General features: G+C 30.7%; 1 long non-coding RNA gene across 1 annotated transcript; it reads right to left on the reverse strand.

Annotated features, from left to right (window-relative positions):
* Nucleotides 1-18,373: 18,373 nt before the first annotated feature.
* LOC149939651 (uncharacterized) lies at nt 18,374-27,250 on the reverse strand. The gene is made up of 4 exons (XR_016481364.1): nt 27,173-27,250; nt 26,919-27,061; nt 26,791-26,859; nt 18,374-18,391 (listed from the first exon to the last, which is right to left on the reverse strand). It is a non-coding gene; the product is annotated as an uncharacterized LOC149939651 (long non-coding RNA).
* Nucleotides 27,251-27,940: the final 690 nt, after the last annotated feature.

Below are 27,940 nucleotides of genomic sequence, written 5' to 3' on the forward strand. Positions count from 1 at the left end.
GAATTTTCCTCAATTAAAGAAAGCGTAATAAATTTTATTTCCCATATAAATGAAAATCTCGATGATGATGTGAATTTAGAAATAGAATCAGAGTTTCCTGTGAAACGAAATCGTCAGAGAAAAAAGCAGTTTGGTGAACAATATTGCGAAACGAGCAACGACCCTTGGAACAAATATAGAATACAGCATTTTTTTATGTTATAGATTAAAATATTAATGGAAATTAGAGATCGGTATAGTTCAAATTTGCCATTAATTAAAGAGATGTCTTTATTCCATCCCATATGGTTTGACGAGATAAATAAAAATACAGTTAATGTTGAGTATATCTCCAAAGTTGTTGGATGTTGACAGCTCGAAGCTTTCATCAGAACTTTTACACTTCACCGAAGCATGGATTAAAAAAACTAAGGATGTTCCGCAGAGCTAGATATTATAAAAATACCTGTCCCGAACGCTATCTAGCGGCCGAAATCGTCAAAACGGATGTAATATTTTTTTATGGGTCACACGTGACCTAGGCTAGAGCGGTCCGGGAGGAGCAGACGATTGTTGAACCATGGATTAATAATAGGAGTAGGACTACAAGGTTCAACAACAGTTATGTCAGTTACCACATAGACGATTAAAATTGATTGTTTTCAAATAATACTTCTGAAACATTAGGTTTGTGTTCATCAAACGATGGCAAAGAAATTTCATATTCAGATTTCTCATCAGGTAAGCCTTTCAATTACGAAATTTACATTTAATTTAGAAATTACCTTAAGCCTTGGTTTAGTTGGCTCACCAGTGGTTATAAATTAAATCCATTTAAATATAAGAAACTTGAACTGTGGATAAAATAAAACCTAATGTAAAGTTTCAAATGTGATATTTAGTGAATTATATAAATTTTGTTTAGATGACGATGACAATGATCTCAATTGGAGTAGCGTCACGAAAGAAATTGACTTTGACCAAGTTTCAAAATCAGAGTCTGAGTTAGAATATCTGGGACTCAATGAACTTCCAAATAAATCATCCAAAAGAATAGCATCTCCAATAAAGAAAACAATAAAAAACCTTCATTAAACCCAAAAGCAGTCAAATCGAAATCAACCTTAATTCACCACGAAGAAGCGTCAACGAGTAACACAGTTTCCAACAAGAAGAAAGCTGTTCCTTTGAAACAGAAAGCCAAAGTAAAGGCGAAGGAAAGTACCACAAATATTAAGAAATCATCAGGATTGGCTTTTCAACTTATCAATGAATCGTAAGTTAATTTGATTCGTAACCATATAATGAATTATATTAATTTTTTCTATGACTTTATTAGTAATGTTCCGAAGCCAAAGAAAACTACCTAAGGCAGAAAAAAATTTGGAATAATTGATGGTAAGGTCCTTATTATATGTAGTAGTTACAACAATTGTTTAATTTAATGCGAAATACCTTTTAGCTAAATCGTATGATGTTGTATTTCACGATGTTTGGAATAAAGCGAAGCTAATGGTGAAATCAGAGTTAGTTGGTTTTCCAGTCACCCATAATAATACGGAAGCAATAGGATGGATAATAAATTTGGAAGCAAATGGGATGCTATATTTAATTTTCAAAGAAATTCTCCGCCTTTTATTAACTGAAACTGCATCTGATAAATTGTACTCAGAATATAAAATAATTAGCAAGAGTATTGATTATACCGAAGCCTTAAGTTTTTATCAAGATGTTAAAATGCCTGTAAGTCCCTTTAAAAACATAATTAAACAAACCGTTGAAATAACGTTTCTTTTAAGGATGCTGATAAGGCCACCGGGCTGCATATATTACTTCGGGCTCTTAATAACGCTGCAATACATATTTCAACGGAGTCAAATGCAACAGTGAGTCAAGAAAAAGAAATTACAGAAGATGACGATGTATTCTATTATGTGATAGGATATTTGTTAAACAATCTTTTGAATCACAAGAGTACGGAAGAAAAGAGAAGACTTGGAAGGGCTCTCGAAGAAACCCAGTTAGAAAATGTTCCATCAAAGTACAAAAAATGGACTGAAATAAAAGATCGAGGAGGGCTTAAATACCCCAACTCAGCGGCTTTAAGCTGGTTTGAGGACGTTCAAAAACATGTTGGAAAATATTATGGAACCGTTTTCTATAAAAACAAGAAAATGGAAGCTATGGAGAGTAGAAGGAAAGTGAGGGCGAGACGCCAAACCCGGGTTCGGGTTTGGGTTCGGGATTGAAATCCGGGATTTAAGGGGTTAAATGGGGGTAAAATCGTCAAAAAGTCAATGTATTTATGATATTTCTCGCGACGATTTGTTTTTTCGTATATCAACATATTGTGTTCAGGCCAACTTGTTCATTTATCTCTGCTTATCGCGAGTGACACTTGAACGTATATCTTATCACGTTTTATCGTACGGAATAAGTTGAAATGATGTAAAAAGTGATAACCTAAACGGCGCGTGCGCAGATTCCCCGGGAGGCGCGGTTAATTTGAATTTAAGAGTGTTTTGACGTCATGGAATATTTGTTGTTAAAGTAGAATGGAAATATTTTTAAACTTCATTTTAATAGCATTAACGCGTAAGTAGTACTTAAATATGCTTGACACTTGAACCTATCTCACGAGTATTTCAAACGAATATTTTAAGTATGAGAAACGTATTGTTCTCAAATGATACTTGAATATACTATAAAAGAGGTTGTATAGCGTTGTAGGAGGTCATTCCACGGTTAACTGCGGTAGCTATATTCAAGATGCCTAAAGCCCAACATATTTGCCCTACGTGCGCGAAAAGTTTCGCTACCAAGTCCTCCTTAAATCGGCATGTTAGAGAAGTACACGGTGATAGACATACGTTTGTCTGTGAAGTATGTGGTCAGGATCTCGCTACGTATTATGTATTATCGACCTATTTAGGAAATACGCTATGGCTGTAGCGGTTAAAAATAAGAAAGGTGTAACAATTTTAGAAGCGTTACGTAACGTTTTTGAAAAAGACCGTCAACCGAAAAGAATTCAAAGTGATCATGAAAACGAATTTGTCTGTCAAGAAGTGCAGAGTGAATTACAGCGAAGGGGTATTAACTTCTTCGCTACTCGATCAGAAATGAAAGCGTCCATTATTGAATGATTCATTAAAAGTTTTAAATCTCGTTTATATCGCTATTTCACGCAGAATAACACCCTTAAATATATCGATGTTTTAGATGATATTATAAACGCTTATAATAATAGTTATCACAGATCAATTAAATTTAAACCCGCGGAAGTTACTCTAGATAACTCTGCTAAAATATGGAAAAATCTTTACGGTTCGGTAAATTTTTCTCCTCCGTTAACATACGCGTTTGAAATTGGAGATATTTGTAGAATAAGTAGAAATTTATCAATTTTCGATAAGAAATATAACCCGAATTTAACTACAGAATTGTTTAAAATAGCTGAGAGACTACCACGTGACCCACCTGTATATAAGCTCATGGATTTAACAGGATCTCGCTACGTATTATGTATTATCGACCTATTTAGGAAATTACGCTATGGCTGTAGCGGTTAAAAATAAGAAAGGTGTAACAATTTTAGAAGCGTTACGTAACGTTTTTGAAAAAGACCGTCAACCGAAAAGAATTCAAAGTGATCATGAAAACGAATTTGTCTGTCAAGAAGTGCAGAGTGAATTACAGCGAAGGGGTATTAACTTCTTCGCTACTCGATCAGAAATGAAAGCGTCCATTATTGAATGATTCATTAAAAGTTTTAAATCTCGTTTATATCGCTATTTCACGCAGAATAACACCCTTAAATATATCGATGTTTTAGATGATATTATAAACGCTTATAATAATAGTTATCACAGATCAATTAAATTTAAACCCGCGGAAGTTACTCTAGATAACTCTGCTAAAATATGGAAAAATCTTTACGGTTCGGTAAATTTTTCTCCTCCGTTAACATACGCGTTTGAAATTGGAGATATTTGTAGAATAAGTAGAAATTTATCAATTTTCGATAAGAAATATAACCCGAATTTAACTACAGAATTGTTTAAAATAGCTGAGAGACTACCACGTGACCCACCTGTATATAAGCTCATGGATTTAAATTCTAACCCCATTTTAGGAGTATTCTATCGAGAGGAGGTTCAGATTGTTGGTAGAGATTTAAAAGACTGTTACTTCATAATCGAAAAAGTAGAACTGTATGTAAAGTGGCAAGATTACGACCCTACATTTAATTCTTGGATACAAGAAGTGGATTTAAAATGAGTTTTTACGTAACGCTACCTTCAGATTCCTCGTCATTATATTACCAAGATAATAGCGTGGGTAAATTTCGAACGTATTTAGCTGAACCGTTAAGATTTGAGGAACAGTACGAAGTTGGGTTAGCGGAAATAAGCTATCCTCGGACATGGCATAACGTTCGAAAACCTAATCTATTGGTTATTAAAGACCCTCTCGAATATGATAAAATGACTGATAACCCTCTAGTTAAAGACCCTCTCGAATATGATAAAATAATTGAAGTTCCCGCGGGTTTTTATAAAACTCCGGAAGAACTATTACATGTTATGAACGTCCACAACCAAGAAGAACAAGTTACATTCGCTTATTTAAATTATTCTAATCGAATTAAAGTTAAATTGCAACCGAAAACCAGAGCTGTAATTGGTCCCGATCTATCGATTTTACTAGGTTTTAAGGATAGAAGAGATAATGATTTCACCATTTTAAATTCAATGATAACCCCCTACCCAGTTGATATGAACGCTGGGCTACATTCCTTATTCGTTTATTCAGATCTCGTTGAAAATAGCGTTGTTGGGGATAGTTTAGCACCTCTATTAAGAATCATAAGCGTCGAAGAAAAAGCCGAATCTAATGGGAAAACAGCTACAAAAATATTTTCACAACCTCATTACCTACCAGTCGTGTGTAATAATATTAAGACTATAGAGATTAATATAACAGATGATTTAGGTGAGCCAATACAGTTTCATAGTGGAAAAGCTCACGTTGTATTACATTTTAAACCCCGTAAAATGTGGACTTCACTATAAACCTTTAATCATTCAGGACACACCCTCATTCTAGCTTAAGAGAGCGAACAGTTAACATCATGAGGTCTGAATATTCACCTTCAAGAACTGATTATGAAAGTTACTATTTAAACTAGGTTGGTTTCGGTGGAATACCTGTATATAGAGGTTTAGCTGTGCAAAGAGGACATGGACTAGGAAATATATTATCTTCAGCGTTTAGATTCGCGGTACCTTTACTGAAGAAGGCGCTTCTTACTTGGAAAAAAAACTTTTAAGTACCGGAGCGAAAGTAGCGACCGATGTTGTTAGCGGAGTCCCAATTAAAACAGCGCTTAAATCGCATTCTATTAACGCTGGAAGGGAAACTTTAGCTTCAGCAGCTGATGAAGCCATGAGACTAACATCTTCAGCTACGGATCATATTAAAAGAATGACGGGTTCCGGAAATAAAAGGAAACGAGCTCAGTCGAAAAGCGCCATTTCAACAGCAGGCAGGATAGCGAAAGGACGGTTCCCTAAACGTTCCGATATATTATCATAATGTCTCTTTTACACCCTCACTCAGTTGAGTGTATAAATTCCGAGCTAGATTTGTTTCAAGTACCTATGACACAATCTTCGATTATTGGTGGAGAATGGGTTGAGTATAATCCAATATCAAATATAGTTGATAACGCATCAATTACATTTTCTATCAACGGTAACTCTGAAACGTATATAGACCTTTCACAAACTTTGTTGCACGTTCGAGTTAAGGTAACTAAAGATAATGGTCAACTACCGCAACCCGCGGTTCCAGGTGTTGCGGGTGGGGCCGCCGGAACTCCAGCCGACAATATCGCCCCCGAGAATTTGTTTCTTCATTCGCTTTTAAGCGACGTCCACGTATTTCTTAATGAAAGATCAGTAACACCTTCCAGTCAAAATTACGCTTATAAAAGTATGATTCAAACTTTATTAACATTCGGATATTCTGCGAAAAAAAGTTATTTAACGAGTTCACTTTTCTATCGGGAAACACCTGGGCGATTGACTTGTTAGGCGTAGTCCCTACTGAGTTATGTCAACAACCACGTTTTCTATGTAATATGGTTGATTTTAAATTTAAATTCGATAAAAATAGAGCAGCTTTTTGCGTTCACCCCGACGTAAAATGTAAAGTGGAGATTTTATCAGCTTCCCTTTATCTGAGTAAAGTAAAAGTGATACCGGAACTATCGCTCGCTCAAGACAAGGCACTACAATATGGAACCGCTAAATATCCTGTAACTCGTTCGGAGTGCACTTCATTTTCAATACCAGCTGGTCTTATGACTAGTGTGCAAGATCATTTATTTACCGGACAAGCACCCAAGAAAGTTGTTATCGGGTTTAAGGAACAAAAAGCGTTTCTAGGAGATTTGAAAAAATCGCCGTACAACTTTCAACATTTTGATTTATCGAGCATTGGATTGTACATTGACGGTAGCAGCGTCTCGCATAAAGCGTTATCTCTAAACTTTGAGGAAAATCAATATATTCGAGCATATTGCAATCTTTTCATTCAAACAAATCAGTGGAACGTAGATGAAGGGAATCAGATAAGTCGGGAAGATTACCCTAACGGAAATTGTTTATTCGCGTACAATTTAACTTCAGATCTGAATAACAATGCTAATCACTTGCATCTTGTAAAAAATAGTAACCTGAGAATAGAATTAAAATTTGCAAAACCGTTACCGGAGACGAAAAGTATATTTCGAGGCGTGTTCGCGGCTGACAAGCTACCTAAATATGTAAAAATATTCCCTTCTCTATTTATTGTAAATACCGATACGAGTGTTGGACCTGGAGAACACTGGGTTCTAATATATTTTTCTAAACATAAAAATAGTGAATTCATGGATTCCTTTGGAAACCCGCCAGATTATTTTAAATTTAATGACTTTATTGAACGAAACAGTAAAACTGTTACTTTTAATTCTAATCAATTACAGAGTAATTCTAGTAATACGTGTGGAGCATTCTGTATCTATTTTGCTATAAACAGGTGTAAAGGAATAGAAATGTTTAACATTGTGTCTAGGTTTAAGAAAGATAAAAATGTAAACGATAAAATGATTAAAGAGTTTATGTGCAAAAGGTATTCAATAAAATTATTTTTACAATTTATAGCAATAGTAGTTTTTTAAATATACATAAATACAAGCATTCATTATCATTTTTCAATATCTTTATGACCGTGCGCTAATGTACGAACCCCGCAGGGTAGAATATATCTCTTATCATCATTTGGTGATAAACAAAGTTTTCTAGTATTTAAAGTAAATAGCTCATGCTTGAAACTAGCTATACGCATCATCTCGGCTGACATGGTTTCTTGATTAAAAAGACAACGTTCATAGTCTTCGTGGCGGATGACGTTTCTAATAACGTTCATGGCAACACCCTTACAAACCTTTTTATGGTTTAAAATTGAGTCTAAAGATTTCCCCAATCGCAACTCCTTTTCTATCTCTTCAGCGGTCTTAGACTCCCCGTACAATTTAAGACCGCTGAAGAGATAGAAAAGGAGTTGCGATTGGGGAAATCTTTAGAGTCAATTTTAAACCATAAAAAGGTTTGAATAAACTGTGAATTTGTCTCGTCTTTAAAATAGCCGAGAGCTTTTTTATTCTGATTAGATTGAAGGAAATGCGAAGGTGGATAATCAGAGAAGTCAAAGCGGTTTTTATGAACTTCAAAATCTTTATAAACATCATCCGTCTTAATGTTGTACGTTAAACTGTCTGTAAATATTTTATATATTAGTACTATTTAAATAAATTCATATTAAATTAAATTACCAGTGTCTGTAAATAATAGTGATGCTTTGTTCCCGTACGTATTTTTTATGAATACATAATGGAACCGATACATGAGCTCCTTGGATAAATCTAGAATGGTGAATCCGGTAAATATAGGCCGGTTAAGAACAATTTTAGCTCTCTTCTTATGAGCGCCGGCTAACTCTTCATTAAAGATGGTAAAGTGTTCAAACTGCGGGGAACTTGTAACTTTTAACATTCTTTCTGGTTTATGAATCAACTCGAAATGTATATGCTTCCGTAAATTTTCCATTGTTTTTCTAAAGAATTAAATGAAGTAAGGGGGAAAAAAACAGTAATAAATTATTTAAATTGATTTACCCGAAATCAGAGTTAACCATAAGTTTCCAGAAATTCTTTTCAAATGAGCTCTTGGATAATTTCCTCTGTTCAGTGTTGAATGTAACATATTTTTCTAACCATTTTCCTTGAGTGAAGGTTAGTAGAGAAGGACTAAATATGAACATGTAAATCCAAGATGGCCGCCAAGATGGCCGCCAAAACACCCCCCCAAGACACCCCCAAAATATTTTCCAAAAACAAAAATTTTTGTCCTTGGAAAAATCGAAAATATTTTTGTTTTCAATTTCACCTTGAAGATGATCTTTGACCTCGACGCCTGACACCTGTACACAACCACTAAGCCTCGGTCTATCACCCCAACAAGTTTGGTCACGATCGGACAAGGTCGAACCGAGATATCGGCGGTAATATGTAACCCCACCAAATACTTCCACTTATTTACTTTTGATATTGTTTTTTCGTTTTTTTCGTTTTTTCGCCGTTTAAAGTGCTAATTAGTTATTTGCGAGATGGGGAAACGAATTCGCAACCTTCGCTTTATACCCTTGGCAACTTTTGGCCACAGCCAATCACGTGATATCCTACTTACCCCTGTTGAAAATTAAACTTTATTTACTTTTTGGAATTAAATAAATAAACAATCAATACATAGTTTGCATCCCTACGTCATCAATGACGCAGTTCCAAGTATAGATATAAGAACCAAGAATAAATATTTAATTTGAGCTAGAATGAACTATGCCGCCATTTTGCCGGTGTAGATTTCTTAGTAAAACGGGAGGGTTAACAGTTTCAATCGTCTGTTTGCGGATTTTAGTAGAGAAGGACTAAATATGAACATGTAAATCCAAGATGGCCGCCAAGATGGCCGCCAAAACACCTCCCCAAGACACCCCCAAAATATTTTCCAAAAACAAAAATTTTTGTCCTTGGAAAAATCGAAAATATTTTTGTTTTCAATTTCACCTTGAAGATGATCTTTGACCTCGACGCCTGACACCTGTACACAACCACTAAGCCTCGGTCTATCACCCCAACAAGTTTGGTCACGATCGGACAAGGTCGAACCGAGATATCGGCGGTAATATGTAACCCCACCAAATACTTCCACTTATTTACTTTTTATATTGTTTTTTCGTTTTTTTCGTTTTTTCGCCGTTTAAAGTGCTAATTAGTTATTTGCGAGATGGGGAAACGAATTCGCAACCTTCGCTTTATACCCTTGGCAACTTTTGGCCACAGCCAATCACGTGATATCCTACTTACCCCTGTTGAAAATTAAACTTTATTTACTTTTTGGAATTAAATAAATAAACAATCAATACATAGTTTGCATCCCTACGTCATCAATGACGCAGTTCCAAGTATAGATATAAGAACCAAGAATAAATATTTAATTTGAGCTAGAATGAACTATGCCGCCATTTTGCCGGTGTAGATTTCTTAGTAAAACGGGAGGGTTAACAGTTTCAATCGTCTGTTTGCGGATTTTAATTATTTTCAAATGATTAAGAAATTAGTTTCACGTTAAAATGGTTATCTGCCTGGTTAAAAATAACATGTAAATCCAAGATGGCCGCCAAGATGGCCGCCAAAACACCCCCCCAAGACACCCCCAAAATATTTTCCAAAAACAAAAATTTTTGTCCTTGGAAAAATCGAAAATATTTTTGTTTTCAATTTCACCTTGAAGATGATCTTTGACCTCGACGCCTGACACCTGTACACAACCACTAAGCCTCGGTCTATCACCCCAACAAGTTTGGTCACGATCGGACAAGGTCGAACCGAGATATGGTTGGTAATATGTGACCCCACCAAATACTTATGTTAAATTACTTTTGATATCGTTTTTTTCGTTTTTTCGCCGTTTAAAATGCTAATTAGTTATTTGCGAGATGGGGAAACCTTCGTTTTATAGCCTTGGCAAGGTTTGGCCACACCCAATCACGTGATATCTAACTTACCCCTGTTGAAAATTAAACTTTATTTACTTTTTGGAAATAAATAAATAAACAATCAATACATAGTTTGCATCCCTACGTCATCAATGACGCAGTTCCAAGTATAGATATAAGAACCAAGAATAAATATTTAATTTGAGCTAGAATGAACTATGCCGCCATTTTGCCGGTGTAGATTTCTTAGTAAAACGGGAGGGTTAACAGTTTCAATCGTTTGTTTGCGGATTTTAATTATTTTCAAATGATTAGGAAATTAGTTTCACGTTAAAAATGGTTATCTGCCTGGTTAAAAATTGTTCGAGTAGTTCAATTACCAAGGGAGAGCGAAAATTGTTTATTTGATAGCGAAGGTAATTGTAAAAAGGATGACCGCAAAGGCCTAACTTTGATAAGCTTTGTCAACTTCTTTTCGTAGATATTTCTGTCGTAATTTGATATTTTATTTAAATAACCCGGCCTTAGAATCTTATCTGACTTTGTTTAGGGCCCAGTTAAAATTTGAAAGCATAAATCTAATTAGTTTTGTCGCTTTGACGAGATTACCAAAAAATGGCTACCTATTTAGTAGCTACGCGCGAAATGGTTTGAATTTTTGATCGCCCTCCCAGTTTCCTTGGAGACCATAGGTGCAAACTATGTATACACATTTTAAAACAAATTACAATGGGGCTGGTCAATATCCGCCCGAGATATAGCCCCTTATGTATAACCCCGGTCGAAATAAAATACAATTTAGCTTACCCCTGTCGAAATAAAATACAATTTAGCTTACCCCTGTCGAAATAAAATACAATTTAGCTTACCCCTGTCGAAATAAAATACATATTTTAAAACACAACAAATAGGCCTGATTGTTCAATATCCGCCCAATAACTTATGTTTTACCCCTGTTGAAATGAAACTTTATTTACTTTTGGAGATAAATAAATAATACAATAACGACATAATAAACAATCAATACATATTTTAAAAACACAGCAAATTACAATGAATAAAAGCGGTATTTATTTAAGTAATTGTTTGTTTTTATTTAAATAATAGGCTTATTCACTTTCAATTATTTAAACATTTTGCAATTTTTATTAAACTATTAGTTATTTAAATAAATATTGAAATATAGCCGAGCTTATTTTATTCATGGATAAATCGACTGCCGAACACTAACTTTTGCAACTCGAAAGGCTATAATTTTACACAAATGGATGGCTGGTTAATTTTTAATAGTAAAATAATATATTCTAAAGTTGGAAAAACATTTTAAATTACATAATCAATAAGAATTCCAAAACCATTTATTTAAAATAAATAAAAAATAATTAACTTTTTTAAAACAAAAATAGCAACATTGTAAATAGAATTTTCTCTGATTATACACAGTGAACGAACGGCCGATTATTGGTGGCTAAATTAAAACAACATTAAGTTTAATAATTTGAATTATTTTCAAAATTAAACATTACTTACTTTGATTTATAAGTTTATTTTTCTGCTGAACAGCGTTATCAGAAACACGGTCTATGAAATTCTGCCGGATTGCGAGCTATATCGTTAAATTCATAAATAAAAAACTACCTCTAGGATATAACAGGTTCAACATTGTAACCTTGTAGAAGTAATTTGATACCCACCCCTTAATTATTTTTACGTGTAAATGTTATCAACTACAATTACAGCCTTCTAAAACTAGTTTGGATTTTTCAACAATTTTCTAACAAACGATAAAATTATAAACGCAGATCACGTTTCACAAGGAAACATTCAACAGAGCCAGTGAGAAGAAAAAACTGGTTGCTCTAACAAACGTTGTATATATTTAATGTGAATTAAAAAACGGTTTTTTTCAAAAAATTCAATTTTATTTTGTATTGCTCTGTTGTTTATGTAACTTTTCTCTATATAATACAAGAAATATTTATAAAAAAAGATTTATTTCATTTTATACACAGTGTTTTTTTTAGATCGAGGATAAATACATACCGAACTATATTCAGATTCTATACAATCTGTATCTCTCGAACGTCTTCTATTTCCTCTTACACCACATATTATACAAATTAAATGTTGAGGAAAGATTAATAATGCATCCGATGGAATTCTCATTGATAAACAATTGCCTTGTCTAAAAACAACAGGTTGGTAGTAAAATCGACATTGTTTATTCCAACAATAATACAGGAGTCCACCATAGGTTTCTAACGACTCAGTATATCCAAAACAATAAGGACAACAAATAAAACCATCTTTTTGTACTTTAACAGAACCTCTTTCTAACAAATTTTTGCAAGAACTCTCGTCCACTGTATAAAATGAAGAAATAATTAAAAAATATAATTAAAGAATATTAAAATTACTAAATAACATACTTTTATCTCCAAAATTGAAGAAAAACTGTATTTCTTAATATTCAACTCTCTCGTTTACACGGCGAATATATTTCTAATGATTAAAGGTATAATTCAAGTTTTTATACAAATTATGTATGTGTAGATATTAGTATTATCATAAATTAAAAACCCCGAAGATTTCAGGTTATATAAAAATAAGTCAAGGTAAAATCTTTTTTCATAATATAGTATATTTAAAATCACCTTTAGAAATAATTAATCAAATAATTATGTTTCAAAAATAATTTATATTTTGTAATTATTTTCAACCTTATTAAACAATAATTATAATACAAATTTATCGTAAATACATGTACTTTTATATATTAAAAAGGGTGTTCGTATCGTTGGAATGTGCTTTCCCCCATCAATACACAAACCTGCTAACCTTGAGGAATTTAATATTTTTCAAAATATAAGTTATTTGTTGAGTTGTATAATATCACTGTAAAACCTAATTGCGAGTAAATTTTTTTTATTATATCACAGTTGAAATGGGAAAACGCAAGATGTCTCAAAAATCGCCCTCTTTAAAAGTTAAAAAAATGAAGTTATTTATGGGGAAACCAGAAATTAAATGCAAATCGCCTACCGAGAACCCTTGTTATTACGAGGAGCCATGTCGCAAACCTCGCGTTTGATTTTATAGATAGTTTTAAATTTAGTGTTAAATGCTGGGTTTGTCAAGCTTTATTTCTGGAACGAAGAGTTTTTAAGATGCATCTGATGAACCATTTGACATCTAGTTATTCTAATAAAACACTTCTTAATATTGATGTTTGCGATTGTCTTCATTCAAATCAACCGAAATATACAAGCGAAGAAGAAATATTAGACGACCAAATTATTGATTATTTGAACGAGTTTAACGTAAAAAATCAAGAATGGTACGATGATTTAGTAATCGACGGTAAGATTCAACCTTCGAACTCAAATGTTGAACCAACTAGTAAAGAAGAAAGTATAGATTCGAATATTCTTAACATGGCTGAAGAAACGTTGAATTCTTTAATGGAGTCTAACCCTGTACTTACAAACGATTTGAAAATGACGACTGATAAACAACTGGAAGCACTGGTCTATTTTCAAGAATATTGTAAAAATAATCAAATTTTAATCCCCAACAATGCGGAAACTTCTATTGAAGTATTGCAAAATCTTGAAAAAACTTGTAAAATGATTTAAAACATGTAAATAAATCTTTTTTCTATAAAATCCACTGTTATTATTTTCCTACGTAAGATTTCTTTCAAACAAAATTCAATAACAATTTACTTTTGAAGATACAATTTTTTATAATATTTAATAATATTTATTATTTGTAGGCGACCACAGAAAGTCTATATGTAACGAATACCATCCTAGTACAAACCACTTAATAAGATTAAAATAAATAAAATTTTACTCGAATAAAATCATTTTTTGCGAAGAATTACAAAATAAATTATACAATTTATAAAGATTTTAATAATAAATCAATTCCAAAAATCTGTACAAAATAAACCATCCAATAAAGATATTATTAGGAGTATGAAAAAAATAATGGTTGTAAAAAACCAGAAATATTATAACGATATAATTAAAAATATTTATAATTACATTATTTCGTAGAAGTTTTTCTTCTTAACTAAAAAATGAGGTAATATATCTATTTACTTATAACTGTTTTAACCAAAAATATCTTACTATTAACTAATTGAAGATAAATTCTCAAGTTTTTATTTTTTTGTGAGATAAATATATAAATTAGTAAAGAATTTAAATTAGAATGCTGAGAGTTAAAAATATTGATCAAATTTGTGTCAAGGTACAGTTTTTTAATACTGTCACATATTTTAAAAAACATTTCTAGAAATGATTAATCAAATAACTATGTCTCAAAAATAATTAATTTCTTATAATTATAAATAATAGGTGTAACCTTCTAACTTAATATCAAACGTAAATTATAATACATCATTCTCGTAAATACATATCCTTTAAACTTATTAAAAGGGTGATTTCAAATTTAAAACAAAAATGAACTATACTTATTTTTTAATTTATAAAACTAACCTTGTATATATTATACATTAAGTATAGTTAATGTTAATTATCTTTTTTAGATATGCGTATTCTTTTCTATAAAAATAGGGCGTTGTCAGATTAAAAAAATTACGGTTAATAGTATTACACATACAGTCACATTCTGTATAAAAAGGTGACATTTTCCATGGTAGGAAAGCACACTGACTGACAAATTTGTTTCGTTCCGGGGACGTAGTTCAAATAAGACAAGTGTTTGAACATTTTTCTTACATAAAAGTGAACTAGATTTAAATGGAAATAAAATTTGTAAAAATATCAAAGAATGCTTTCGATCCAGTTCGCGCAACCAAATTTTCAGCAGGCTTAGATTTAAAATCTGCATATGATTATATATTGGTTTCTGGAGCCAGATTGTTAATAGAAACAGATTTAAAAATTTTACTTCCCGAAAACACCTATGGTCGTATTGGTAAAATTTTTCAAAATGTTGTAAAAATTTAAGAAATGAGTTCTTAATTTACCATGTTTAAAAAGCACCTCGCAGTGGTTTGGCCCTTCATTACGGAATTGATGTTTTAGCCGGAGTTATTGACATAGACTATACTGGACCAATTGGTATTGTTTTAATCAATCATGGGAAAGTTGATTATAAAATTTTAAGAGGTGATAAAATAGCGCAATTGATTTGTGAGAGAATATTTTATCCATCAGTAGTAGAGTGTGAAGTATGTTTAACCAAGACTTTACCTAAAGTTTTGACATAATATACTATTTCTTGTTATTAATCAGAAATTTAAAGAAACGGAAAGAGGATGTCATGGGTTCGGTTCAACCAACTAACACAACTTAATGTTTATAATTTAATTTATGTAAAATAATTAAATAAATATTTAACCAACAGTTAAAAAATGTTTTATTTAATTTTTATATAAACAAATATTGGTATATATGATTATATATAGAATTTGTTAAGATAGAGTTAATATAATTTTATTACAAGAAAACAACAATGTATAAATACAATTCCGATTAAAAAATTAACTGGGTATATATGACCAATTCTTTCTAAATCAGATCATCCCTACTATGATTGTTTGATGAATATAATTATTGATAAAATAAGTATCTCCAAGTTTAGTAATAAAAACCCAATAACGTATAATTTTTATTAACAATTGATAGCATCGACCTCAAACTAAATTTATATTGCCACACAAAATTATTTAAAAGCTTTAAAAATTATAAATGTGAAGCATGAAATATTTAACTGAGTTTGTAAAAAACTGGGATCAGTTTGAATTTTCTGAAATAAGTTGACAACAAAGATAAATCTAAGCGTAAATTAAACTTAAAATTAGGTAAATGAATATTAAAAGGTACCAGAATTTACGTACGTCTTATTATCTGGAATTTTTAGGCATCTTAACTACTATAAGCGTATTAAAACTTAATTTCATGTATTTGTCCGCGTGAAAAAATTTGCATTCGTGAACGTTTATCTTCGTGTATTGAATAAACGTAACAAATTAAGAATAAATCGTTCTTATCGTATCTTAGTCTGTTTATTGTATTTGTACGTTTTCTGGTTTAATAGGCTACAATAAGTTTTGAAGATGACATATGGAGTTATTTATCTCCCGTCTTTTAATGTAAACAACCTATATTATGTGTAAACTATGAAATACATTTATAATTACATTTATTATTACCACTATTATTATTTCTAGAGGGCTGTATTTTTAATTTGAATGGTTTCTTTATTAAGCGTACAGTCAATGGTTTTTATTGTCGCTTGCTTATGCTTCATTTTAATTATATTTATAATTAATTTAATTGGGTACAAATATTAAATAATGGAAAATTTCGTTACAAAAATGTATGTAGGTATATTGTATTTTTTAATACATACAGCCATCTATTATTATTTTACATTTTAGCGTATACGTCACAAGATTGGTTTAAAGACTTAGTTATTGGCAACAGCAAATATAATATATATAACTTAGATTAGTCAATTTATCATTTTCACAAGCACGTTGGTATTTTATAACGACAAAACGATCGTTAGGTTTCATGGAAAACGAAATAATGGGCGGGAATAATAGAACTGGCACGTGCTTTCCATAATGATGTTAGTGTGATGATTAAAAAAATAATTTTATTTCAAACCGGCACTCTATGAACAAATACCAAAAATTTTGATTTTTATGGATTTTTGCCTATTTCATTACTTTTGACACATAACAGAATAAAATCTGTTGACGACAGTCGAACAAAATGAGTGCTGAACAAAATAAAGAATTGTGTAAGGAGAATGAATTGTTGTCACTACAGCATAGAATTATAGAATTGAAAAAACAGAAACGAAAACTTCAAGCGGAATATATAGCAGAGAGAATACTCCTTGAAAGTTTGTTACCTTTCATACGAAAGGAACCTATCTAACGAATATTTGCAAAGGATTTCGGAAGAAAAAAGATTATTGAGTTAAGATGAATTATCCACCTGGGGCTTTTTCGCCCTTTCTACGGTTTAATTGTTGAAAGACGGAAAGATTGTGATGTACCGTTAATAGTTCAGATTCATTTGTGTCCATTTATTCTTGCCAAAAAATTTTTATTTATAATTTTTATTTCAAGGTGTAACGATAAAATATTTTTGTGTAACCTGTTTAAAATCGGGTTGTTAATGTAGTTTATATTACGTGGTCTGTTAGAAAAAACAAACCACATCGCTTTCTATACAAACTAGTTTCGCTTTGATTTTTGTTGGCGAATAATGACTTATAAAGAAAATAAGGAACCGTTTAAGGACTATGAACTGATTAAACATTTAAATAAAGAATTGAAAAAACTTAATCGAAATCTTGAAATGGATTTAATTGCACAAAGAATGATATATTTTCAAAAAGAGCATAATTCTCACGAAATGCTTTTGGAAGGAGCCCCAAAAACTGGGTTCTTAAAGGCGATAGACGATTTAGTGGTTTTTATAGATAGCGTGTTAAATGTTATTAACGATAGTTCCTTTGTGTCAACAAAAAATGTTGTAAAATATTAATAAAAGTTTTAAATTTTAAATCAGAGTTTTTATTTTAGAGTGTGACAGCTAGAAGGATGTAAGATAATTTAAAAACAAATTATAACAATTTTTTACAAACATATTTAATTTCAGGTTCAGAGTTGAAAATTATTTTATAACATTGTATTATTCATTTTTGAGTTTTATGTTATAAATTTACATAATACTATTACTTACTAAACAATCAGATAAAACAACCCTCATCAAGGCGGAGTTTCCCCAACTGTCTTAGCCGGCGGGCTATCTTAGCGTGAGGGAAAACGTTACGCGCACCAACTCCAGGGTATACCGGGAGAAAAAGCCTTACGATAAGGAAGAACGGTGAGAAACGCTCTCTATTAAAACATTCCTGCACGTTTTATTCGATCTAGCTAGAACTAAATTTACTGTGTTTTATAACTGTTACGTGGAATTTCTAATTAACTCGGCAAAAATTGTGTATTTTGATCACAAAAAAGTGAATTTTTGGTACTATTTCTCTTGAAGAATTCATTAAATACACAATGGTTTTTAAAAAGGGTACGTTAAAACTTGTAATTTTAAAATAACTTATATTGTTTTAAAATTGTTTTTTGTTGTTGTAGTATCTTTAAAATTTAGGTCGGACAGTCGACTAGTTGTAACAGTATCAATTTTTCGGAAAGAGCCCGGAATTTACATTTCCAATGGGAACCAAAGCACTATCATTTCCTTGCAAACATGGGACGCCCTCACAAAATCATGGTCTTCAATTATTGAAAATCTAAGCTCTACATCAAAAAAAAAGTTAACCTGCCAATTCCGATCGTTGATCCTTATTCCGATTGTACTTTCCATCACAGTTTTGAAGTGTCTTCCGATGGTGGAAAATTTATGTGGTCATTATTACCTTTTACGCAAAAGTATCTTGAATACGAAATGAACTATTCAACCAGTTTTTCACTTAGTAGAGTGCAAGTGATAGCTTTAGACGAATTTAAACTGCGTATAGATGAACAGTTAAATCTGTTAAGAAATAGCATGTTTGCTGTAAATCAAATGTTTTCTGTATTGGTTGATAAATTTTCGAAATTTCAAGAGTTTTATAAACCACTGGAAAAACGAGACGCACTCTGTGATTTCGTAGAAATCTACGCTGCCTTTCGTATTTCACAGGATTATCAAGTGGAAGAAGATTTTTTGGATCAATTTATAGGTTATTGCCCATTTGACGTAAGGGAATTAATGGATCATTGTTTAAATGACGTACAATATTTAAAAAGTGTTTTCAGCTTGTAAATAAATAATGTATTCTCTGTCATCACATTTAAATAAATATTTATTAAAACAAAATTTCATAAATTTACTACGTAACAAATTTTATATTTTCGCAATAGTTTCAAGCTTTATAAAACAGTCGTACACGAATTGAGCACACTGTCACGAAAAACATTTCAAACTACCAATTTTGCATAGATTTTAGTCATTTACACCGTTCTCGAGGAAAACAAGTTAGACGAATGATAATGTCGCACAAAATTAACAATCTCGATTTTTTAAATGTATTTTTGTCTGTAAAAAAGTACAAACTTCCTTGCCTCAGCCAAAATGTTTAGTAAATATGAAATAAGCCAGCTTGATAAGGTTTAAAAAAAAATTATTCAAAGTAATTTCAAATGTTTACAAACTTCTAAATAATTTCAATTTTTCATTATGTTGATAGCGTTGTGTAAAAAATTCGTTCAATTTTTCCTTGGATGTTAATCCTGTAGAAATTGGATTCGGGTGCTTTCAGTAATATCATCCGATGGAGTAACTTTTCAATAAATCTTTGCACATAAGGATTGAAATTATTTGTATAATTGTATATTTGATTGTCAGTTTTGCCGTTTATATAATTTACCAATTTCTTTGATGTTTGACGTTTTGTGACCTATCAAAACACTTGCTTGTAACTTGTATGGTGGTTCGTAAGGTTTATATATTCCACACACATTTTTTTAAAGTTTGAAACATTGGTTTTTTAACTTTGAAACATTTTTACTGTTTCATTTTCGGAGTTTTTCGGTAGTTAACTTTTCTTTTAGACACAATTATAAGTATTGAAAACATGTTCAAAAATAAAAGTCTTTCAAACTCATACTACCTTTTTTATTATTCAACGTAATATTTTTAGTCTAAATTACAAACAATTTAATATTTATTTTATCTTTTGTTTTAATTTAAATGTTAACTAAATAATATTTTTTATAGTACTCGATCGACCGATATTTTGCTAAAAAATTAATTATAATTATAATAAATGTGACTGGCGTCTTCTAGCGGTATTTCCCAAAACTAAAGTTTTACAAAGATTTGTAATATTATAGGGCTGTTTAAATCAGCTACCTGTTTTTGAGCTAGTTCTTAATTATGCCATTTGTTTTCAAAACACCTGCCACCAAATACCTCATGTTCCGATAAAATCCGTAGTTATTCTTCAATAATTCGGTCTATTTGTTCGTTGCAAGCACTCATCTATTTACAAAAACATTACATAAATTTACCCAATATTTATTTTAATTAGATAATAAATGTATCGATATTATTCCCATTAATAATAATAATCACCTAAGTTAATACCTGAGGCACCACCCAATGGTAAATGAACTTACACTTAGTAAATTGAACTTAGTCAAAATTAAAAAAACTAAACAAAATGATATTAATTATGCAATATCATTGGAATTTACCAAAAATTATTCAAATAAAAAATAACATTTGAATTTCTTAAAATTTATATAAATGTAGGCAATGTTGTTTCTACTAAATTTATTTATTTCAATTAACCCAAGATACAAGCATTTACCAAAATGTATGTTTTCAATTTATTATCAAGTCAATCATAATAATTTCAGTTAATCCAATAATATAAGAACTTACCCAATTTAATATGATTTAGCCGAAATGTATTCAAATTTACCCATTTTATATGAAATTGTCCATGGGTTTTTTCTTCAAATCACTAATAATATAGAATTTATCGCAACAAAAGATACATTAATTTGCGCTATTTTGCAAAAACGGTGCACAATTTCTTTCAAAAGAAATAGGATTGATTTACTCTGATGATAAAAATGTTGTCATTGTTCCATGCTATTTAATAGAACCAGTAAATCTTGAAAGATAAAGACTTTATTCTAAAATAATTTAATATTATCTCACCTGGAATGACTCTAAAATTTAATAATCACATAATTTGCAAAATGTTCTTAAATATCAAACTGATGGACTGTTACTTTTAAATTGACAATTGCATACTACATTAAAACTAAAATTATGGAAATGTTTCCTAATGCGATATTCTACTATAATCTTCATATTGTCAAATCTGTTATAATATATTTTACATTATAAAATTCAAAACCCATTTGATATATTATTATATTGAAAATGGTCTTTAAGCTTGGTCTATTTATCTAATAATGTTCTTTTGGCATGTAAATATTTTACCTAGGACACCATTATTAATATGTTAAATTTGCTATGATCAACTTTAAAGGATTATTTGTATAGTATGTGGTAAATCCAACTATCGGAATAAATTAAACTGATTGTAATAATTGTAACATACAATGCACATTAATCAAGGCGATGGTCAATAAATACTATTGAATCACAGAGAAGTGAATTGTGAACGTTCAATAACAGACCGTAAAAATAATACCTAATACCAAGGTGAACAAGCTCGGCAACATGATAACACCCCAGTTTTACTACAGGTTCTATTGACTCCATTTTCATCACTTTTACCCACAGGTAAAACGACTAGAAGTTAATTACCTATCCATTAATAGTGTGGCCCCCGGCTAGAATGAGTTTTGCGATTCATATACTCTTCTCTCGGTTAAGTGGAACTTATTCTTGCCTGGTTTGAAATATTTTACTAATTCAAGCATTCAAAGTTTTAAATAACACTAAACATCGCGATAATTCTTATAAGATTTAATCATACGATTATTACATAATACATCCAAACATGCTTTTGTAGAAAATATAATAAACATTTCGTATAAGTGTAAATTTTCTTGTCTTATGTGTACATTTAACAGTTTTGTAGGACTATGACGGAAATATTTGTCCAAAAAAAATAGATTTTAAATAAAATTATAATTTTTCCAAATGTGGATCTTGGTACTGGAAAGGATATCTACAATTTCCACGTTAATTGTAGATTTTATTTATTATAGAATTAGAACGTCGTAAAGATCTTGTATTCGGAACGAAAAATGGTTGTAATGTTGAGGTTAACGGTAATAGTTAGTGTAGGGAGCTGTTGGCTCGCGTGAAGGGCTGGCCACCACCCTCCTACGCATTGTAACCCGGACACCTGAATTAAAGGCTTTAAAAGTCGCTCGATGACTTAGGCCTAGGGTGGTGCCTTGGGTATTAGCCTAGCTGATTATTATTTATTTATTTATTTATGTTAAAACCTTGAGCCACCAATTGCTAATGTTGTTTAAAGCTTCAATGTTTGTAATAGAAATTAAAATAGTTTGTGGAAAGTTACCGTGCACATATAAAGAAAAATGATATTGGGTTTATAAGCGATTGTTCAATGATTTTTATCCATCAAAAACAACAAAATCATAATCAATTCAAATTGAAATATTCAACAAAGGCTATTTTATTTAGAACATCAACCTAACATTTGTTTCAAAATATCAAACTTATTTTTTTTAAATTTCAATCTCAACTATTTGACAACAGATACAAATATTATTTACGGATAGAGGAATTTATAACATTGTTATTTAAATTGTTATAAACTAATTAATTTTTCTTTAATTATAGCTCAAACTTATTTTTAATGAATCTTTTGATTATTTTTTCTATTAAATTATTATTATTATTTTTGTTTTTGGTTTAATTTAATTTTATTTTTTAATTAACTCAATATTAATTTAGTATATTTGTTTGTGCTGTCTTGTTTACCAACATATATAAACATCCTTTTTTATTTGCAAAGTTCGTTTTGGTTAATATAAATTATAATTATTATTGAATATCTTCAATGAAAGTAAATGGTTGTTTTGAAATTTTTTTTAACAAATATTAAAAATAAAATTTAAATTAATTTTTAAAATATTTTTATAAATAGAATTCCTAACATATTTAACATTAGTTGAAAATGTAAAATTCGCTCTGCAAACATAAAAACCGAATATTTAAATTTTAATAACTAACAGATGAAATCCGAAGCGCATTGTGAATTTAACAGAATTAATAATGAAACGTTAATAACGGTTTAAAATTAAAAAAATAATCGATTTAAATATCCTCTTTTTTTAAGGAACATGCTTCTGCAATTAATATTTCTATTTTGAATTCTATGTACTTAACAGTTGAATTGTCTTTGTGTTTAAACTGAAATCCATAAATAAAACGGTTATATGACACAGGTTGTAGAACATGTCGTCTAAACAGTTAACTGATCAATTTTAATAAATTTAATGTTAATTGGATGTTCTAAATTTTCCGATTGAATTGCAAATCTGAGGAAATCGAAACCATTTAAATTCTGGTTTCCCCATAAATAACTTCATTTTTTTAACTTTTAAAGAGGGCGATTTTTGAGACATCTTGCGTTTTCCCATTTCAACTGTGATATAATAAAAAAAATTTACTCGCAATTAGGTTTTACAGTGATATTATACAACTCAACAAATAACTTATATTTTGAAAAATATTAAATTCCTCAAGGTTAGCAGGTTTGTGTATTGATGGGGAAAGCACATTCCAACGATACGAACACCCTTTTTAATATATAAAAAGTACATGTATTTACGATAAATTTGTATTATAATTATCGTTTAATAAGGTTGAAAATAATAACAAAATATAAATTATTTTTGAAACATAATTATTTGATTAATTATTTCTAAAGGTGATTTTAAATATACTATATTATGAAAACAGATTTTACCTTGACTTATTTTTATATAACCTGAAATCTTCGGGGTTTTTAATTTATGATAATACTAATATCTGCACATACATAATTTGTATAAAAACTTGAATTATACCTTTAATCATTAGAAATATATTCGCCGTGTAAACGAGAGAGTTGAATATTAAGAAATACAGTTTTTCTTCAATTTTGGAGATAAAAGTATGTTATTTAGTAAGTTTAATATTCTTTAATTATATTTTTAATTATTTCTTCATTTTATACAGTGGACGAGAGTTCTTGCAAAAATTTGTTAGAAAGAGGTTCTGTTAAAGTACAAAAAGATGGTTTTATTTGTTGTCCTTATTGTTTTGGATATACTGAGTCGTTAGAAACATATGGTGGACTCCTGTATTATTGTTGGAATAAACAATGTCGATTTTACTACCAACCTGTTGTTTTTAGACAAGGCAATTGTTTATCAATGAGAATTCCATCGGATGCATTATTAATCTTTCCTCAACATTTAATTTGTATAATATGTGGTGTAAGAGGAAATAGAAGACGTTCGAGAGATACAGATTGTATAGAATCTGAATATAGTTCGGTATGTATTTATCCTCGATCTAAAAAAAACACTGTGTATAAAATGAAATAAATATTTTTTTTATAAATATTTCTTGTATTATATAGAGAAAAGTTATATAAACAACAGAGCAATACAAAATAAAATTGAATTTTTTGAAAAAAACCGTTTTTAAATTCACATTAAATATATACAACGTTTGTTAGAGCAACCAGTTTTTTCTTCTCACTGGCTCTGTGGAATGTCTCCTGGCAAAACGTGATCTGCGTTTATAATTTTATTGATTAATTCAAACTGGCGCGGAGATGCGAAAGTTGGGAAAAAATAGAGTAGGATCAATAATACCAGATGTTAATAAACATTTTTGCGTTTAATTGATATAATTAGTCAATTGTTGAAAAATCCAAACTAGTTTTAGAAGGCTGTAACTGTAGTTGATAACGTTTACACGTGACAATAATTAAGGGGTGGGTATCAAATTACTTCTACAAGGTTACAATGTTGAACCAGTTATATCCTAGAGGTAGTTTTTTATTTATGAATTTAAAGATATAGCTCGCAATCCGGCATAATTTCATAGAGCGTGTTTCTGGTAACGTGTTTCAGCAGAAAGTTAAAATTATCAATCAATGTAAGTAATGTTTAATTTTAAAAATAATTCAAATTAATAAACTTAATTTTGTTTTAATATAGTCACCAATAATCAGCCGTTCGTTCACTGTGTATAGTCAGAGAAAATTCTATTTACAATGTTGTTATTTTTAATTAAAAAAAGTTAATTATTTTTTATTTATTTAAAATAAATGGTTTTGGAATTCTTATTGATTATGTAATTTAAAATGTTTTTCCAACTTTAGAATATATTATTTTACTATTAAAAATTAACCAGACATCTATTTGGGTAAAATTATAGCCTTTCGAGTTGCAAAAGTTAGTGCTCGGCAGTAGATTAATCCATGAATAAAATAAGCTCGGCTATATTTCAATATTTATTTAAATAACTAATAGTTTAATAAAAATTGCAAAATGTTTAAATAATTGAAAGTGAATAAGCCTATTATTTAAATAAAAACAAACAATTACTTAAATAAATACCGCTTTTATTCATTGTAATTTGTTGTGTTTTTAAAATATGTATTGATTGTTTATTATGTCGTTATTGTATTATTTATTTATCTCCAAAAGTAAATAAAGTTTCATTTCAACAGGGGTAAAACATAAGTTATTGGGCGGATATTGACCAATCAGACCTATTAGTTGTGTTTTAAAATATGTATTTTATTTCGACAGGGGTAAGCTAAATTGTATTTTATTTCGACCGGGGTTATACATAAGGGGCTATATCTCGGGCGGATATTGACCAACCCCATTGTAATTTGTTTTAAAATGTGTATACATAGTTTGCACCTATGGTCTCCAAGGAAACTGGGAGGGCGATCAAAAATTCAAACCATTTCGCGCGTAGCTACTAAATAGGTAGCCATTTTGTTGGTAATCTCGTCAAAGCGACAAAACTAATTAGATTTATGCTTTCAAATTTTAAATGAGCCCTAAACAAAGTCAGATAAGATTCTAAGGCCGGGTTATTTAAATAAAATATCAAATTACGAGAGAAATATCTACGAAAAGAAGTTGACAAAGCTTATCAAAGTTAGGCCTTTGCGGTCATCCTTTTTACAATTACCTTCGCTATCGAATAAACAATTTTCGCTCTCCCTTGGTAATTGAACTACTCGAACAATTTTTAACCAGGCAGATAACCATTTTTAACGTGAAACTAATTTCTTAATCATTTGAAAATAATTAAAATCCGCAAACAGACGATTGAAACTGTTAACCCTCCCGTTTTACTAAGAAATCTACACCGGCAAAATGGCGACATAGTTCATTCTAGCTCAAATTAAATATTTATTCTTGGTTCTTATATCTATACTTGGAACTGCGTCATTGATGACGTAGGGATGCAAACTATGTATTGATTGTTTATTTATTTATTTCCAAAAAGTAAATAAAGTTTAATTTTCAACAGGGGTAAGTTGGATATCACGTGATTGGGTGTGGCCAAACGTTGCCAAGGCTATAAAGCGAAGGTTTCCCCATCTCGCAAATCACTAATTAGCATTTTAAACGGCGAAAAAACGAAAAAACGAAAAAAGTAACACCAAAAGTAAATAAGTTGACGTATTTGGTGGGGTTACATATTACCGCCGATATCTCGGTTCGACCTTGTCCGATCGTGACCAAACTTGTTGGGGTGATAGACCGAGGCTTAGTGGTTGTGTACAGTGTTCGAGCGTCGAGGTCAAAGATCATCTTCAAGGTGAAATTTGAGATTTAAATTAAAAACTTTTGAGTATATTTTCCAAGGACAAAAATTTTTTGTTTTTGAAAATATTTTTGGGGGGGGTGTGGGGGGTTGTTTTGGCGGCCATCTTGGCGGCCATCTTGGATTTACATGTTCATATTTAGTCCTTCTCTACTAAGGTTAGAGCTCGATGAACCTTGGTTATTTTCAAACCTAATTCTACATAATATTTTAAATTGCGGTAATGTACTATGTATTTCTCTTTATTATTTAAATTAGGAAGAAGTTTTGGTAGACTTTGATTCTCCTTAATATTTAATTTTCCTAAGAGATCTTTGGAGTATTGAGATAGCATATCATGTGTAATAACTTTAGATTCCGCCGCTACTGGGAGATCGTTATGTAAGTCATGCAACTCTGGAGGATATTCAAGATCCACCTGCAAAGGAAACAATTCTTTAAAAATATAATTCAATAATTATAACACTTGTTATTTACCTCTAAAATGTATCCGTTTTCAACGTTATTGGGAATACTCAGAATATTTTCACAGAGTGTTTGCAAATCATCCTCCTGAACCCACTGGAAGTCGCCTAGCGGTAGTGGTTCACACATAACAGCACCGTACAAATTATTCGCATCTTCAATTAAGTTAAATTAAGATAATTAATATAATAAAAATAAAAATAATAAAAATAAAATTTATTAAAATAAAAAAAATAAAAAAAATAATTAAAAAAAATGTAAATTACCTAAATAGCATATATAACTGCTCTCTTTAGACGAATCATATGTGTCGGGCATATATTTGTTATTCGCTTCAGAATAACGGGTTGAGATCATTGAAACACCGCCTCGAATACCTAAAAATTCAATGTAAATGCAATAATATTTAAAATATCAAAAAGCGTTACCCTTTTCAATAAATAAGTGTTGATCTATATCAAGTATGAGATCGAGGTGAACATCGGTCATCTTCAAAGCTGCTTGCCAGGCTAAACCTGGTGCGGTGTAAGCGTGAGCGGGATCTAATTTATAATGAGTTATAGATAATGCTCTAAAATTTTCAAAAACGTCGGCTAAGAGCAACGCATCGCTTTTCACATAGAGGTCGGTGTATTCCCCTACGAAAACCGAGGTTAAGAGATCTGAAATATTTATACTATAGTAATTTTACCTAATGTTTGAATATTAAACGCTGTCCAAACATTTTGGGCGTGAAAATAATCAGATTCCAAAATATTTTGATTTTTCAATGAACTGAAAAACGCTTCTCTAGGTGGCAGCATCGTCTCGTCAAATTTCTTTTCATCGTCCATATACTCGTACGGGTAGACTCCCTTCCGCAAAAGCAGTTGAACTTTATCACTTTCAAAATATTTCTTAACAATCTGAAATTTACTGGCTCCTTCCAAAACGAGATTAGATACTAGAGCATCGAGGCTATCGCTCAGAAATCGATAAGAGTCTAAAAACCTAAATCTCTCTAAAAATAATAATAAAATTACTGTTAAGGTTAA

Source organism: Leiobunum rupestre, chromosome 6 (genome assembly GCF_980474605.1).
Source record: "Leiobunum rupestre chromosome 6, qqLeiRupe1.1.hap1, whole genome shotgun sequence".
NCBI classification, from domain to species: domain Eukaryota; kingdom Metazoa; phylum Arthropoda; class Arachnida; order Opiliones; family Sclerosomatidae; genus Leiobunum; species Leiobunum rupestre.